This window comes from Armigeres subalbatus, chromosome 1, assembly GCF_024139115.2.
Source record: "Armigeres subalbatus isolate Guangzhou_Male chromosome 1, GZ_Asu_2, whole genome shotgun sequence".
NCBI lineage: Eukaryota > Metazoa > Arthropoda > Insecta > Diptera > Culicidae > Armigeres > Armigeres subalbatus.
The window spans coordinates 114946571-114961363 of NC_085139.1; the positions used below are offsets into that span (position 1 = coordinate 114946571).

A 14793-nucleotide genomic window follows, 5' to 3' on the forward strand; every position below is an offset into this window, starting at 1 on the left:
CCAATCCAAACCAAACCAAATCCAACCAAACCAATCCAAACCAACCAACCAACCAAACCAATCCAATCCAATCCAAACCAATCCAAACCAATCCAACCAATCCAACCAACCAACCAAACCAACCAAACCAATCCAAACCAACCAAACCAACCAAACCAACCAAACCAACCAAACCAATCCAAACCAACCAAACCAACCAAACCAACCAAACCAACCAAACCAACCAACCAACCAAACCAAACCAACCAAACCAACCAAACCAATCCAAACCAATCCAACCAACCAAACCAACCAAACCAACCCAAACCAACCAAACCAACCAAACCAACCAAACCAATCCAAACCAATCCAAACCAACCAAACCAACCAAACCAACCAAACCAACCAAACCAACCAAACCAATCCAACCAACCAAACCAATCCAACCAATCCAACCAACCAACCACCAACCAACCAACCAACCAAACCAATCCAAACCAATCCAAACCAACCAAACCAACCAACCAACCAATCCAAACCAACCAAACCAACCAACACAACCAACCAAACCAACCAAACCAACCAAACCAACCAAACCAATCCAAACCAATCCAAATCCAATCCAAACCAATCCAAACCAATCCAAACCAATCCAATCCAAACCAATCCAAACCAATCCAAACCAATCCAAACCAACCAAACCAATCCAAACCAACCAAACCAATCCAAACCAACCAAACCAATCCAAACCAATCCAAACCAATCCAAACCAACCAAACCAACCAAACCAACCAAACCAACCAAACCAATCCAAACCAATCCAACCAACCAAACCAACCAAACCAACCAAACCAACCAAACCAACCAACCAATCCAAACCAACCAACCAACCAACCAACCAAACCAACCAAACCAACCAAACCAATCCAAACCAACCAAACCAACCAAACCAACCAAACCAACCAAACCAATCCAAATCCAAACCAATCCAAACCAACCAAACCAACCAAACCAACCAAATCCAACCAAACCAAATCCAACCAAACCAACAAACCAACCAAACAACCAACCAATCCAACCAATCCAAACCATCCAACCAATCCAAACCAATCCAACCAACCAACCAATCCAAACCAATCCAAACCAATCCAAATCCAATCCAAACCAATCCAAACCAATCCAAACCAATCCAAACCAATCCAAACCAACCAACAACCAACCAAACCAATCCAAACCAATCCAAACCAACCAACAACCAAACCCAAACCAACCAAACCAAACCAATCCAACCAAACCAATCCAAACCAACCAACCAAACCAACCAAACCAACCAAACCAATCCAAACCAACCAACCAAACCAATCCAAACCAATCCAAACCAACCAACCAACCAACCAAACCAACCAACCAACCAAACCAACCAAACCAACCAAACCAACCAAACCAACCAACCAAACCAACCAAACCAATCCAACCAACCACACCATCCAACCAATCCAAACCAACCAAACCAATCCAAACCAATCCAAACCAACCAAACCAATCAAACCAACCAAACCAACCAAACCAACCAACCAACCAAACCAATCCAACCAATCCAAACCAACCAAACCAACCAAACCAATCCAAACCAATCCAAACCAATCCAAACCAACCAAACCAATCCAAACCAATCCAAACCAAATCCAAACCAAACCAACCAAACCAAACCAATCCAAACCAACCAAACCAACCCAAACCAACCAAACCAACCAAACCAACCAAACCAACCAAACCAACCAAACCAACCAAACCAATCCAACCAAACCAACCAACCAAACCAACCAAACCAATCCAAACCAACCAAACCAACCAAACCAATCCAAACCAATCCAAACCAATCCAAACCAATCCAAACCAACCAAACCAACCAACCAATCCAAACCAACCAAACCAACCAAACCAACCAAACCAACCAAACCAATCCAAAAACCAACCAAACCAACCAAACCAATCAACCAACCAAACCAATCCAACCAATCCAAACCAACCAATCCAACCAACCAAACCAATCCAAACCAATCCAATCCAACCAACCAACAATCAACCAAATCCAATCCAATCCAACCAAATAACCAAACAAACCAACCAAACCAACCAACCAACCAAACCAACCAAATCCAACCAAACCAACCAAACCAATCCAACCAAAACCAACCAAACCAATCCAAACCAACCACACATCCAAACCAACCAACCAACCAAACCAACCAAACCAAAACAATCCAAACCAACCAAACCAACCAAACCAACCAAACCAACCAAACCAATCCAAACCAACCAAACCAACCAAACCAACCAAACCAACCAAACCAACCAAACCAACCCAAAACCAACCAAACCAATCCAAACCAACCAAACCAATCCAACCAATCCAAACCAACCAAACCAACCAAACCAACCAAACCAACCAAACCAATCCAAACCAATCCAAACCAACCAAACCAACCAAACCAACCAAACCAATCCAAACCAACCAAACCAATCCAACCAACCAAACCAACCAAACCAATCCAAACCAACAAACCAATCAAACCAACCAACCAATCCAACCAAACCAACCAAACCAACCAAACCAACCAAACCAACCAAACCAACCAAACCAACCAACCAATCCAAACCAACCAACCAACCAACAACCAACCAAACCAACCAAACCAATCCAAACCAACCAAACCAATCCAAACCAATCCAAACCAACCAAACCAATCCAAAAACCAAACCAAACCAATCCAAACCAACCAACCAATCCAACCAAACCAATCCAAACCAACCAAACCAACCAAACCAACCAACCAACCAAACCAATCCAAACCAATCCAACCAACCAAACCAATCCAACCAATCCAAACCAACCAAACCAATCCAAACCAACCAAACCAATCCAAACCAACCCAACCAACCAACCAAACCAACCAAACCAATCCAAACCAACCAAACCAACCAAACCAACCAACCAACCAACCACCAACCAATCCAAACCACAATCCAACCAACCAAATCCAACCAAACCAACCAAACCAACCAAACCAATCCAAACCAACCAAACCAATCCAAACCAATCCAAACCAACCAAACCAATCCAAACCAATCCAAACCAAATCCAAATCCAAACCAACCAACCAACCAAATCCAAACCAATCCAAACCAATCCAAACCAACCAAACCAAAACCAACCAAACCAATCCAAACCAACCAAATCCCAAACCAAACCAAACCAATCCCAAACCAATCCAAACCAACCAAACCAAACCAACCAAACCAACCAAACCAACCAAACCAACCAAACCAACCAACCAACCAAACCAACCAACCAACCAAACCAACCAAACCAACCAAACCAACCAAACCAACCAAACCAACCAAACCAACCAAACCAATCCAAACCAACCAACCAATCCAACCAATCCAACCAATCCAAACCAATCCAAACCAATCCAACCAACCAAACCAACCAAACCAATCCAAACCAATCCAAACCAATCCAAACCAACCAAACCAATCCAAACCAACCAACCAACCAAACCAATCCAACCAATCCAAATCCAACCAATCCAAACCAATCCAAACCAATCCAAACCAACCAAACCAACCAAACCAACCAAACCAATCCAAACCAATCCAAATCCAACCAAACCAAACCAACCAAACCAACCAAACCAACCAAACCAACCAAACCAAACCAACCAAACCAACCAAACCAAACCAACCAAACCAATCCAAACCAACCCAAACCAATCCAAACCAAACCAATCCAAACCAACCAAACCAATCCAAACCAATCCAAACCAACCAAACCAACCAAACCAATCCAAACCAAACCAAACCAATCCAAACCAATCCAAACCAACCAAACCAACCAAACCAACCAACCAACCAACCAATCCAAACCAATCCAAACCAAACCAACCAACCAACCAAACCAATCCAAACCAATCCAACCAATCCACCAACCAACCAAACAACCAACCAAATCCAACCAAACCAACCAACCAACCAAACCAACCAAACCAATCCAAACAATCCAAATCCAACCAAACCAACCAACCAACCAATCCAAACCAACCAAATCCAATCAACCAACAAAACCAAACCAAACCAATCCAAACCAATCCCAAACCAATCCAAACCAATCCAAACCAATCCAAACCAATCCAAACCAATCCAAACCAATCCAAACCAACCCAACCAACCAAACCAACCAAACCAACCAAACCAATCCAAACCAATCCAAACCAACCAAACCAACCAAACCAACCAAACCAACCAAACCAATCCCAAACCAACCAAACCAAACCAACCAAACCAATCCCAACCAACCAAACCAATCCAACCAAACCAATCCAAACCAACCAAACCAATCCAAACCAAACCAACCAAACCAACCCAACCAATCCAACCAAACCAACCAAACCAATCCAAACCAATCCAAATCCAATCCAAACCAATCCAAACCAATCCAAACAATCCAACCAATCCAAACCAATCCAAACCAATCCAAACCAATCCAACCAACCAAACCAACCAACCAACCAATCAACCAATCCAACCAACCAAACCAATCCAAACCAATCCAAACCAATCCAAACCAACCAAACCAACCAAACCAATCCAAACCAATCCAACCAACCAAATCAAACCAACCAAACCAATCCAAACCAACCAAACCAACCAAACCAATCCAAACCAACCAAACCAACCAAACCAACCAAACCAACCAAACCAACCAAACCAACCAACCAATCCAACCAACCAAACAATCCAAACCAACCAAACCAATCCAACCAACCAACCAACCAACCAAACCAATCCAAACCAATCCAAACCAACCAAACCAATCCAAACCAACCAACCAACCAACCAATAACCAACCAAACCAATCCAAACCAACCAAATCCAATCCAACCAACCAACCAACCAACACCAAACCAACCAAACCAACACAACCAACCAACAAACCAATCCACCAACCAACCAAACCAACCAAACCAACCCAAACCAACCAACCAATCCAACCAACAACAACCAACCAATCCAACCAACACACCAACCAACCAAACCAATCCAAATCCAATCCAAACCAACCAACCAACCAAATCCAACCAACCAACCAATCAAACCAATCCAACCAAACCAATCCAACCAACCAAACCAATCCAATCCAAACCAATCCAAACCAATCCAAACCAATCCAAACCAATCCAAACCAATCCAAACCAATCCAAACCAACCAAACCAATCCAAACCAACCAAACCAACCAAACCAACCAACCAACCAACCAACCAAACCAACCAATCCAAACCAATCCAAACCAACCAAACCAATCCAAACCAATCCAAACCAACCAAACCAACCAAACCAACCAAACCAACCAAACCAACCAAACCAACCAACCAATCCAACAAACCAATCCAACCAACCAAACCAATCCAACCAACCAACCAACCAACCAACCAAACCAATCCAAACCAACCAAACCAACCAAACCAACCAAAACCAACCAACCAATCCAAACCAACCAAACCAATCCAAACCAATCCAACCAACCAACCAACCAACAAACCAAACCAACCAACCAACCAAACCAACCAACCAACCAAACCAATCCAACCAATCCAAACCAATCCAAACCAATCCAACCAATCCAAATCCAATCCAAATCCAATCCAAACCAATCCAAACCAACCAAACCAATCCAAACCAATCCCAAACCAATCCAAACCAATCCAAACCAATCCAACCAACCAAACCAATCCAAACCAATCCCAAACCAATCCAAACCAACCAAACCAATCCAAACCAACCAAACCAACCAAACCAACCAAACCAACCAAACCAACCAAACCAACCAAACCAACCAAACCAATCCAAACCAATCCAAACCAACCAAACCAACCAACCAACCAAACCAATCCAAACCAACCAAACCAACCAAACCAACCAAACCAATCCAAACCAACCAAACCAACCAAACCAACCAAACCAACCAACCAACCAACCAAACCAATCCAAACCAACCAACCAACCAAACCAACCAAACCAATCCAAACCAACCAAACCAATCCAAACCAACCAACCAATCCAAACCAATCCAACCAATCCAACCAATCCAAACCAACCAACCAATCCAAACCAACCAAACCAACCAACCAACCAAACCAATCCAAATCCAATCCAAACCAACCAAACCAATCCAAACCAACCAAACCAACCAAACCAACCAAACCAACCAAACCAATCCAAACCAACCAAACCAACCAAACCAATCCAAACCAACCAACCAAACCAACCAAACCAACCAAACCAATCCAAACCAATCCAAACCAACCAAACCAACCAAACCAACCAAACCAATCCAAACCAATCCAACCAACCAAACCAACCAAACCCAATCCAAACCAATCCAACCAACCAAACCAACCAAACCAAACCAACCAAACCAACCACAACCAAACCAATCCAACCAACCAAACCAACCAAACCAACCAAACCAATCCAACCAATCCAAACCAACCAAACCAACCAAACCAACCAACCAATCCAACCAACCAACCAATCCAAACCAATCCAACCAATCCAAACCAATCCAAACCAACCAAACCAACCAAACCAACCAACCAATCCAACCAACCAAACCAACCAACTAACCAAACCAACCAAACCAACCAAACCAATCCAAACCAATCCAACCAATCCAAATCCAACCAAACCAATCCAAACCAACCAAACCAAACCAACCAAACCAAACCAACCAAACCAACCAAACCAACCAACCAACCAAACCAACCAAACCAACCAACCAACCAAACCAAACCAACCAAACCAACCAAACCAATCCAAACCAACCAAACCAACCAAACCAAACCAACCAAACCAACCAAACCAACCAAACCAACCAAACCAATCCAAACCAACCAAACCAACCAAACCAACCAAACCAATCCAAACCAACCAACCAACCAACCAACCAAACCAACCAAACCAATCCAACCAATCCAACCAATCCAACCAATCCAAACCAACCAAACCAATCCAAACCAACCAAACCAACCAAACCAACCAACCAATCCAACCAACCAACCAACCAACCAAACCAATCCAAATCCAACCAACCAATCCAAACCAACCAACCAATCCAAACAACCAAATCCAATCCAACAACCAACCAATCCAAACCAATCCAACCAATCCAAACCAACCAAACCAATCCAACCAATCCAAACCAACCAAACCAACCAAACCAATCCAAACCAATCCAACCAACCAAACCAATCCAAACCAATCCAAACCAACCAAACCAACCAAACCAATCCAAACCAATCCAAACCAACCAAACCAACCAAACCAACCAAACCAACCAAACCAACCAAACCAATCCAAACCAACCAAACCAACCAAACCAACCAAACCAACCAAACCCAAACCAAACCAAACCAACCAACCAACCAAACCAACCAAACCAACCAAACCAACCAACCAATCCAAACCAATCCAAACCAATCCAAACCAACCAAACCAATCCAAACCAACCAAACCAACCAACCAACCAACCAATCCAAACCAATCCAACCAACCAAACCAACCAATCCAAACCAACCAAACCAATCCAAACCAATCCAAACCAATCCAACCAATCCAAACCAACCAAACCAACCAAACCAACCAAACCAACCAAACCAATCCAAACCAATCCAACCAATCCAAATCCAATCCAAACCAACCACAATCCAACCAATCCAAATCCAATCCAAACCAATCCAACCAATCCAACCAATCCAAACCAATCCAAATCCAATCCAAATCCAATCCAAACCAATCCAACCAATCCAACCAATCCAAATCCAATCAATCCAATCCAAATCCAATTCAAATGCAGTACTTTGTTAGCCAAATTTTTATATCGTAAGAACTAAAGATTTTCCAAACATCAAAAGGTAAAACAAAATAAAATTGTACATTGAGACGGTGTAAAACAAAATAGTAAACGATTGCAACAATCAGTCTTTCGTCGTTCTCGTATTTTAAATATTTTGTCACGTGATGGTTAGATGAAAATCCAATCGTACACATCCGTAGAAGCACAGTTTTTCCATTTGCAGAAACGAAGAGCTGACGTCAAATCATCGTCTTTATCGGCGCATCTGTCGAATTGTGCGGAAGAGCTGGAGGGCGATTTAAAGCATGGCGAAACAAGAGGGCCACAGTAAGCAGTCTTTGCGGAGAAGTACCTACGGCACCCCATGCTGATTGTGCCCTCTAAGGTGCCTGTCTTAGATGAGGAACAGACGAGCCCATCAGGAACGCGTTTTGAAAGCCTCCGCGAAACATCCCATGCAAGAGGTGGGTTGCGGATGGAGGAGGAGGAGGGGAAAACAAAACCAACCTTCGCTAAACTCTGCGAAAATACGTTATGCAATGGAGGTTGCTAAAGTAAACATAAACCCAGCAATATTTTAGATCGCGATGAAAACGAGTCAACGAAGAAGTATTCTTAGCCAGAAAACAATAAAACACGTCTTAATGAAACCATTTTAATCTAGGAAATTGCTTCCACTTTAAACAAGATCTAGTCCAATGGTAACAATAAAACCAAATCAAGAAATACCAACATTCATATCACTGACCCGGTTTAGTGCTCTGTTTTGGTCATCGATGTCGTTCTAGCAGTTCTGCTCTACATTTTCTCCAGACCGTAGAAGGATAAATAATTCATAAGCATCTTTTACCTCTGCGCTTATGAAATTGTTTTCATTTCATTTCTTTGATCGGCCTCTCCGTTGGTCGGAGTTCTCCGAGGACATTTGTGTCGCCTGTACTGTTCGTTTTCCATAGCTGCTCTGGTTGTGATTCATCTGATCGATCCGAGTTAGTCTCCGAGGAGGAGAGAGATTTTAGCACTTCCAGTGCTGAAAACACAACTCTCATCAAAGTACAATTTGCTCAGTGTTTTCAATTGTTGCACCACAGGCAATTGTATCTGAAACGGTGAGGGGCGAGAGAAATCGAAAATCACAAATGAACTATGAGGTATCGCAGCAGTTGGCCCTGCCTGTACAGAACGTACAGATAGGATAAACAAAACCAGACTAGCAGAATTTACTAACTTGCCCCTTCACCACCGTTGCTCAATCGACAGTCTCATTTTTATGAGAGAGCAAACCCTATCTGTTTGTGATGCAACCGATAGCAGGTGGTGGTGCTACTGCTGCAAAATCGTATCTAGTGAAGTTATTTGCAAAATTTTCCACTGATTGCGACCACCAAGGCATGCGGCCCTCTATCTGCCCAAGAAAATTCTAATTGCATTCAATATACAACACAATAAAGATAAAGATATATTCACAATCGAATAATCATAACTTGGTGGACATTTTATTATTAATCAACGAAGTATTCTTTCAAAAGATATGGGCTTCCAGCAAAGCTGAGAGTTTGGAAGTTTTCGATTGTAATGATGGCAGTTATATCTATACATTGCGAAAAAATAATAAATATAGAGTTGGTTTAATTTGTTGAACTATTATAATTGGATCGAAATTGTTGACATAATTGGCAGTTGCAGGTAATATGTTCTACATCTAATAAGAGATTCATTTTACGTTGAGATACGATAGGAAGTCAGATACAAAATAATATGGACAACTAGTCGATAGTGATTTACGTCGTTTTGGTAAGTAAGCGTTAGAAACTACAAGATGATAACGAGTGTGATTTAAAGGTTCCTTCTCTTCCATTAGAAAATAGCATCAATGCACAAAAAAACGCGAAAGAGTAAAACCACGGTGGGTTGAGCACCGCAAGGATGGCGAAGCGTTTCAACAGGCAAGTGAAATTCGTGTTTTCGATATCGGAGCTTGTTTGCTTATTTTTTCAGAGCTTCACTTCAGCGTACCTTAACGTTGAAAGAGCTGATGCCCAGAGCAGCGAGAAAATAAGCTGTATTTAATGTGGGCGTTAGGCTTTTATTGGAGGATTTATTTCGTTAGATTATCCTTCCATTTGCTTAATTGTTGCGATTCCGTAAGTTTAAACTTTCATCAATGACTTGAAGTCTAGTAAACATTTTGTTAGTGAAAACTACATTGAATAGATAAAACCCATTTCATTCACCTAGTAGTGATACTGCCTTCTCGCATTGTGCCAAACATCAAACTTTTGGATCATACCATTTACTTCATAACTTTGAAATCAAATCATCACAAATATTGTCTCTTCGCTCACTTTCAAATCCATTATAATACATTATTCATGTCTGCCGTATCATAACGGAATTATCAAATCTATACTTCCTCTAATTTTATCATGAACATGTATGCTCAAGTTGGACGACGATCGAAGACTCTTTGTTTAGTTTTCTTTCAATTTTACAAAATCAAACTAACATTACTTCATATTATTTAGCGAAACCTCCAAAGAAAATAGCATTGGTAACAGCAAGGTGAAAAGACAAATAAATGCTACACTACTAGATATTGCGAAAGAGAGCGCATGAAAGAAAGTCTCACATTTGGGCATTGACGTCAACCAGGGCCAACACTGATGGGTTGGTTCCATAAGTACACTTATGCTAAATCCACGGCAATCCAGGGTCGTTTGGCCGAATGCCCCTAGGCAGAAAGTTGTTTCCGAATGCCCTAGGCGGAAAGTTGTTTGGAACCATTAGGCCGAAAGAGTCGTTTGGCCGAAATGGCGTTTTGGCCGAAGGGGCACGGTTGAAAGAGTTATCTCCGAAAGGATCGTTTGGCCGAAAGGGGACGTTTTGCCAAAATGATCGTTTGGCCGGGTCATTTGTCGATAAGGTCATTTGGCCGAATATGACATTTGGCCGATAGCATTTGGTCGTATAGGTCATTTGCTTAGTTAGCTTTGGGCTGACTGTACGTATCATGAGTTGCTATTCCGTGATTGATCAGAACTGGTGCAAATTGCACTTCGATCCAAATGAATAGTGATTGATTTACATCTATTCTCGAAGTGCACGTTTCAGCAGCCCGCAAATGTTGATCAATAACGGCGCCGACTAAGTCCTCAGTCAGTTGGGAAAAGGAGGCAATGTTAGGTGGGTTTTTATTACTCAGAGACCGAGAATCCTCTGCATCTCCACAAACCATGGGAATGAAGTTGTGTTAGTTGGGTGGGTGATCAGTAACATAGATCGGGATTCACATGGAATGTGATGACCTGCAACTTCTATACAACAGTATTAGCATTTCCTATCTTGTTCAATTTTCATCCTTCGCGAGAATTTATAAATTAATCGCTCAAAGTGAGCGACTGTCATTTGAATTTTGGATTAAGCGCCTACGTTGAAAAGTAGAAAGTAGAAAATACGCGGAATTGGAATGAATTGAATCGATAGATACATTCACGTTTCATATTGCAGAAACGGTGAACGTGTAGAAGTTTCTGCAGTGCAGTGATAAATAAAATCAATTAACGTGAAATTGATCATGCCGCGGGAAAGTATTTTGCGTGCCCAAGTGTTTTCTGCATCGAAAACTACAGACAGGTTGTCGCTGCTGGTTATTTTCATTTAATTGTGGATTTTCGTCTCGCAGCAATGCGGCCGGTAACATTTTGCGCCTTTATTGTTTCTTTTGTGTTTTGTGTCGTCTGCATTGGTACTGTTTGAGCTGTGTGGAAGGTAGTAGCGAGATGGTTGAGTGCAGGAGGTGGTATGGGGTCCTGCCCAGCGATTTGCCTATGAGTTGTTCGGGTTGTGGTTGCGCTAAAGCGTACCACTATTAGGCACTTCATGATCAAACCATCTGGCAAAGCTTGGTCAGAGAATGTAATGTTGTGTTCAAGTGTGACTGTTTATCAAGCTAAGGTTGTGGCGAGTAGAATATTCTGTTCTCGAACACACAAAGTTGGAAGAAGAGATGAAGAAGATTTCTTCACTCTCTGATTCGATCGGTGGTATTCGAGACAATATTGTTGCTCGATAAACATCGCGTTGAAAGACGGATGGAGCAATTGTAAAAGGTACAAATGCCTTTAGACAATGCAGTCTCTGGTTTTCGGATTAATTGAAATGAGTTGGAAAATATGAAAGGTTCATTTTTACAATTTGATCGCGCAGTAAAGTAGATGCAATGAATGTAGCAAGGTTCATCCTGTTCGACTTTCGATCGGCACTTAATCCCAGATGTAAAAGCGAAAGGTTCAGGCTAGACGACGCGTCTGATGATGTTTTTAATGAAAAGGTTAGTTTCGCGGATATTTTAAGAAGAAGTGCACTGGGATGAAAAGTAATAGTAGTAATAAAGCTAAGACAAAAGGACGACCGCTATGATGTGAAGGTTGTTCGTAAGCTTCCGGTATAGTGATAAAACCGAAAGAGTCCAACCAGAGAAGCGATGATATTTGAAATTTTTGACCACCAAATTAGATCCAAAACACACAAAATCAGTAACTTTAGAAACGGGAAAAACGGCTCTATTATTGCTGAGTGTGCAACAGGATATAGTATTAATATTGTGAAAGAAGGCATTCAAAGCGAGTTGGGGAAAATTACAATGCTCAGTTGTTCCCTCATCGGTCAAGGTTAAGTGATGGCATGAGCGAGAATCTCGATGACTTCATTCAGATTTTAAAAGATCAGAATGAAGACATCGCATCAATGATGTAAAAGTAATAGGGTATTTGAAAATCCTCGTTTCAAATACAACAAGTCAAGTTGTGATTGAAGTCGATAAAGACAGTCATAGCTGTTTGTTGACCGGAAGTAAGTAAATATAAGGTTTGATCGGTGCCTTGTTGTTCCTGGAGATTAGTATTTAGTGTTTCCAATGTGGAGAATTTGGGCACATGAGCACAGATTGCAAAACGCATGCGTGCTCTATGTAGTGGACTCACAAGACATCTGAATGCACGTCATCTCGTATTGAAATGTGTTAATTGTAATAAAATGAATCAAGAACGTAAAACGAATTTGCGATTGTAACACGGAGCATTCAGTACTGAATGCTAAAAGATTAGTTGATCGAAAAAGAGCAGCTTGCATTTCAATGAATAGCAACCAAGTTCTAGTATGAACAAATAAATTCGATATTTTGTATTTAACATTGCAGGTCTCTACAAACTACGTTGCATTACGTCAGCTTGTAGAAGATAAACGTCCATTTTAGTCTTTATCTGAAACGCATATCGTTGACAGGATTCTTTTCGAACAGTAAGTATCCCGGGTTACAGTGTAGCTGCTTGTTTATCACATTCAAGACACACTGGCGTGTTGCTATTTATGTCAAAGAATCGGTTCAATTCAAGCTTCCACTTGAACGAAGTTTGTGATGGTAACTGGTTCTTAGGCATTGCAGTTGAACGTGGCATGAAGATGGGTAACCATGGAGTTTTATATCACTCTCCCAGTTCAAATGACCAGCGATTTGTTGAAATTTTGGAGAACTGGTTGGAGATGTTCATATGATCCTAGTAAATTAAATATACTCAAGGCGATTTAATATCAATTGGTGACATCCATAATTCGAATATTAAACTGGTTAGCAGGACTTTTTGATTTGAAACAAAGGTCTTCGATTATACACGTATTTCTAGCACAGTGAACTTTAATTGATCATGTATATTCTAATTTCGATTCCGTTAGTACGGTAACGATTTGTGGATTTGAAATAACCGATCATGAAACCTAGTAATTAACGTAGATGATAATAGTGATAATAATAGTGATCTTATCAAATTAAAGTGCTGGAGAAAATATCAAATAAGTTATCTCGAGTCTTGTCGAAGAAACGGATTTTCAATCAAACGTCGGTTCGTTAGATCAAAATCAGCTGTTCTTACTGACGTTTTGGAAAACCAATAATCTAATAGAACATAAATATGTATCTCTGAAAAACTGAACAGCTGGTAATAATCTGGATCTTTGATAATGTAAAAGGGACAAATTGTACAGAAAAATTTTGTAGAAGTAATAATGCTATTCATTGAAAAGGTATCAGGTTTGTAATAAATATTCGCATATGTTGAAAAAACGAGATGCGAATATATTCGAGGAAAATTGATCACATCAAATAACACAAAGAGTTATGGAAAATTTTGAAATCCTTGTTAAAACCTAATAGGTAGCAAAACTGCGATCCATAACCTTCATGCAATTAGAACAGCGAACAAGTTATTAGATAAATTCAATCAATATTTCGTCAACAGTGTCTCACTGATTAACCAGTCAATTGAGTTAGTTAATGAGCCTGACGAAATAAAACAGCGATTAATTTTAATTGTAGATTTGATGGATTTCACCCAATAACATTAGAAGAACTTGAAAATATTTGCTTTCAATTGAAAACGGCTGAGTCGATAATGTGAATGCCAAGGTAATACAAGACTGCTTTGATGTCATCGGAACAACTTGCTGAACTATAATGAATCTTTACAACTGGGAGTGCCATAGTTTGGAAGGAATCTAGTGATTCCGATTCAAAAGTTGTTGGAATGATTAAAGCCGAAGAGTTTCGTCCTACCTATCAATATGTTGCACACATTAGAGAAAATTTTGAACCAGTAAAAGGCCGTTTGAGTATTTGAATAATGAAAACTCTTGATACCGGAACAATCGGGATATCGAGAAGGTCATTCTTGTGAAACCGCATTGAACTTGGTATTAGCTAAAATGGAAGGAAAATGTAGAGCGTAAAGATACGATTGTTGCTGTTCTTGGATCTAAAACGCGCTTTTGAGACAATTTTCTCGCTTATTGTTGGAGCACAATCAAGGCTTTGAATAGCAATAGTAACCAAACGAAGCATACTGAT

At 40.8% G+C, this 14793-nt stretch overlaps 1 long non-coding RNA gene across 1 annotated transcript in view; it reads right to left on the reverse strand.

Moving 5' to 3' along the window:
- The window catches only part of LOC134205649 (uncharacterized), a 363787-nt gene that overhangs the window by 139950 nt on the left and 209044 nt on the right, over positions 1–14793 (reverse strand). The gene's annotated exons all lie outside the window — the stretch shown is intronic.